This window comes from Setaria italica, chromosome IX, assembly GCF_000263155.2.
Source record: "Setaria italica strain Yugu1 chromosome IX, Setaria_italica_v2.0, whole genome shotgun sequence".
Lineage (NCBI taxonomy): Eukaryota > Viridiplantae > Streptophyta > Magnoliopsida > Poales > Poaceae > Setaria > Setaria italica.
Genome location: NC_028458.1, coordinates 25330729 through 25334733, shown reverse-complemented (window position 1 = coordinate 25334733; position 4005 = coordinate 25330729). Strand labels below are relative to the sequence as shown.

The 4005-nt window shown below is 41.4% G+C and overlaps 1 long non-coding RNA gene across 1 annotated transcript; it reads left to right on the top strand.

Annotated features, from left to right (window-relative positions):
• Positions 1-146: 146 nt before the first annotated feature.
• LOC111255731 lies at positions 147-765 on the top strand. The gene is made up of 3 exons (XR_002675611.1): positions 147-170; positions 514-592; positions 686-765. It is a non-coding gene; the product is annotated as an uncharacterized LOC111255731 (long non-coding RNA).
• Positions 766-4005: the final 3240 nt, after the last annotated feature.

Here is a 4005-nt window from a genome sequence, read left to right as displayed (position 1 = left end):
GGGGGGGCCCCCCCCCGGCGGGGGCGAGAGGGTTCCAGGGAGCCCCCCCCCCCAGTGTGGCACGGAGGCTCGAGGGAGCCCCCCCCCCCCCCGGCGGGGCGCGGAGGCTCCAGGGAGCTCCCCCCGGCGGGGCGCGGAGGCTTCAGGGAGGTGGGGCGTGGAGACTCCAGGTAGTGTTTTGCGACTTGACATTGATTCATTCAGCTGAACTAGCATTTGTTTCGTTCAGCTGTACTAGCAAATGGTGGTATATGTGCCCCGGTTGCAACTGGCACCCGTTGCAATCCGTTATGTGCCCCGGTTGCAATTACAATTGTGTGTATGGTTTCAACTATGCTATTGTCCAAGTTGCAACTGTAACTACATTATTGATGTTGTTATTGATGTTTTGAGGAGGTGATCTAGGAGGCAAACACAAAAAATCTAGGAGGCATGCACAGTACTTGACCAAAGCTTTGGTAATTAACTGGTGCTTGTTATATTGAATTGAAGCCATGTTAATTCAAAATGCAGGGAGCACGGTTGGGCGGGCTTCGGGAGGGCATGAAGGGTCTGATAATGCTGTCACAAAGCCAGACTGGCTCCTTGAAGGGTGAGTGCTTACTACCTTCAATTTATTTAAGCAGTGCAAAAGTTATGTGCAAGTACCATTGTTGATTCCTTAGATTGTTCTTTTCATTTGCAGGATGGATCCAAATTCAACATATTTTTTAGAAATTAGACTGTTTGGCAACAAGAAGAGAGTTAGAAAGGATTTCAAATGTTTTTGTTTCGATATGACTGTTGATTCAGATTTGACAAACTATAAGGATTTACTTGAAGAGATTGTAGACAAGTACCCGCCTGGTTATTTGGAAGTTGCTCATCTTCAGTACTATGATCATAATACGAAAGAATTTCCTGAAGTTCATTCTGACCAAGACTTGTTGTCTATGTTTGAGAAAAATTCAAAGACAAAGGTTGTCGACATGTTCATTTCTTATTGTGATCCCTCTGAACCATTTGAGCCCATCAAAGAGTGGCATAGTGATGTGCAAATGCAGAATGCAGCTAAGATTATTGCGGAAGATGAGGATAGGTACCTTTGCAACCCAGTACCAGAGAATGAGCATGTAGGTGTTGATGAGGAGATCATGTACTTAGAGAAGACACCTTGTGAAGATACAAATATGGCTATGATTGTGCATAAGGATCAGGACAAAGAAAAGGATGAGAGTGAGGATGAGGAAAAGGATGAAGATGAGGATGAATTGGAGATTGAGTCAGGTACTAATTTAGAAGATGATCAAGAGTTGGTAGGACATGAGGCAGAACATATTCCAAATAGGGAATATAATAAAGAAGACCCTCCTATGGTAGTTGGCTCAACATATCCTAGTATGGCAGAGTTTAAGATTGCATTATCTCAGCATGCAATCAAACATGAATTTGAGTATAACACAGAGAAGAGTGCACCATATAGATTCAGGGCCTACTGTTCAAGGTGGGAGGAAGATAAGTGTCCATGGAGACTACATGCTTCTACAACAGATGATATGTGCACTGTTGTGGTAATTATTCAGTATAAATAATTTCTGTTTTTTTCCTAAATATTTATTCTATTATGTTGGGGTAGCTAAGTAGTAATGTTAATATTTTGTAGGTGAAGAAGAACCCTCATGCTCATCAGTGTTCTAGTACAAGGAGGAAGAAGAAGGTCAAGAATGCCACCAAGCATTGGGTATGTGCTAAAGTTAAGGACTGGCTCATTGAAGATGGATCACTAACTGCAATGGTGTTGAAAAAGAAGCTGAAAGAACACTACAAGGTGAGTGTTCACTACAAGAGGGTGTGGATGGGTAAAGAGCTAGCATTGAGGCAGATTTATGGTGACTGGGACAACAGTTTTGACAATTTATATAGGTTTAAGGCACAAGTTGAGAGCATTTGCCCTGGTAGCCTAGTAGTGATAGATCATCACACAATAAATGGGAAGATCAGATTTAAAAGTTTTTTCTTTGCCTTGAAACCATGCATTGATGGGTTCATAAGTGGTTGTAGGCCATACTTAGCAATAGATAGCACTTTCCTGACAGGCAAGTTTAAGGGGCAGTTAGCCAGTGCTTCATCCGTTGATGGTCACAATTGGTTATTTCCAGTTTGCTTTGGAGTATTTGATTCTGAAACAAATGATAATTGGAAATGGTTCATGGAGAGAGTTAGAGAGGCCATAGGATCACCAAGGGGTTTAACCATATGCACTGATGCTGGCCAAGCAGTGATGTCAGGGGTAGGTGATGTGTTCCCAGAGGCAGAACATAGGGAATGCATGTTTCACCTGGTGTCCAATTTTAAGAAAAAGTTTCATGGCAAGGTTTTTGATGACCACCTTTGGGTGGCAGCATACTCATGGAACCCATATTTGTTTGAGAAACATTGGGTTGCAATGGAGGCAGCAAAGCCAAGTGCTACTAATTATCTTAGGAAGTGGCACACTAGGCTTTGGACAAGGAGTCAGTTCTCAACCACTTCCAAGGTTGATTATGTAACCAACAACTTGGCTGAGTGCTTCAACAATTGGATTAAGCACCACAAGTCCTTGAACTTGGATGACTTAATGGACAAATTAAGGCAAATGCTTATGATCAAGTGGAACCAAAGGAGAAAAATAGCAATGAAGTTAGATGGCTTGATTCTGCCCCACATAATTAAGAAGCTGAATGAAATGAGTAGAGAATTAAACTTGGAGGTGCTTGAATGCTTAGAAGAAGTTGCTGAAGTTACAGCATTGGGGGGTACTGGCTTTAGGTTTGTTGTCAACTTGCAAGATAAGACATGTTCATGCAGACAGTGGCAAGTTTCTGGAATTCCTTTCAAACATGCAGTAGCATTTATCACATCACTTCACAATGCTCCTCTAGAGAAGTATGTAGACATGTATTACTCTATTGATAAGTTTAGGGCAGCATATCAACACTTAATCCCAGCTATGACTGACAAACGCTAGTGGCCTAAATCAACACATGGATTTTTCATGCATCCACCTCTATTGAAAGCAACTGCTGGTAGGCCAAAAACTGAGAGGTACAAAGGCTGTAGTGAGAATTAGAGGAAAAAAGGACAGCACCAGTGCCCTATTTGTACAGGCTATGGGCATCATTGGCACAACTGCAAGAAAGGTAATCCAGAGGACATTGCTGCTATGATGGCTGTGAGGTACTATACATACTAAGTACTTTATTTTTCATTACATTTTCCTTTTGTAAAAATATAGATTCTAACTACTTCCTTCTTTATTATGCAGAGGACCACCTAAGAAAAAGGCAAAGAAAACCAAAACAGCTGAGTCATCTATTGTGCCTTTGGACAATGAAGCACCAGCTACTTCTATGTCTTTTCCACCAAGGTAAGCTCATGATTTTGTCACTTTTTCCAAAACAACCTGCCATGTTAGCTCACTATTTTCTCACTTTACTTTTGCTATGTTAGTCAAAATTTGACCTCCAATATGAACAGTAAGGATAACCAACTCGTTTCAAGTATTGGAGCATCAAAAAGCGAGGAGATTACATCCAAGAAAATGGCAAATACGGGCAAATCTAGTTCTGGAGCATCAAAAAGGTAATACACATATTTTTATAAATTGGTCATACTACTAGTGCTATTTTGTTGCTACTGTTATATGTAAAAGTCTAGTTTTGGCATACACAGATCAATTTCAGATTCAAATGAACCTCTGCCTACTGCTGCTCCAATCAAGGCAAAGAGCAAAAGGAAAATGAAGACTACTAAAAAGAAAACCCCAACTCCTATGCTACCACTTGACAGCCCTGCAATGGGCACAAGAAGCAAAAGGGTGGATCCTGCTAGCCCTGCAATGAGCACAAGAAGCAAAAGAAGGCTAAGCTTGTGATCTTCATGTATTTTGTGAATTTGGATGTGAATTTGAACTCCTGTGAACTTGGATGTGAATTTGAACTCCTGTTAACTTGCATGTGAATGTCAACTCCTGTGAACTTGCATGTG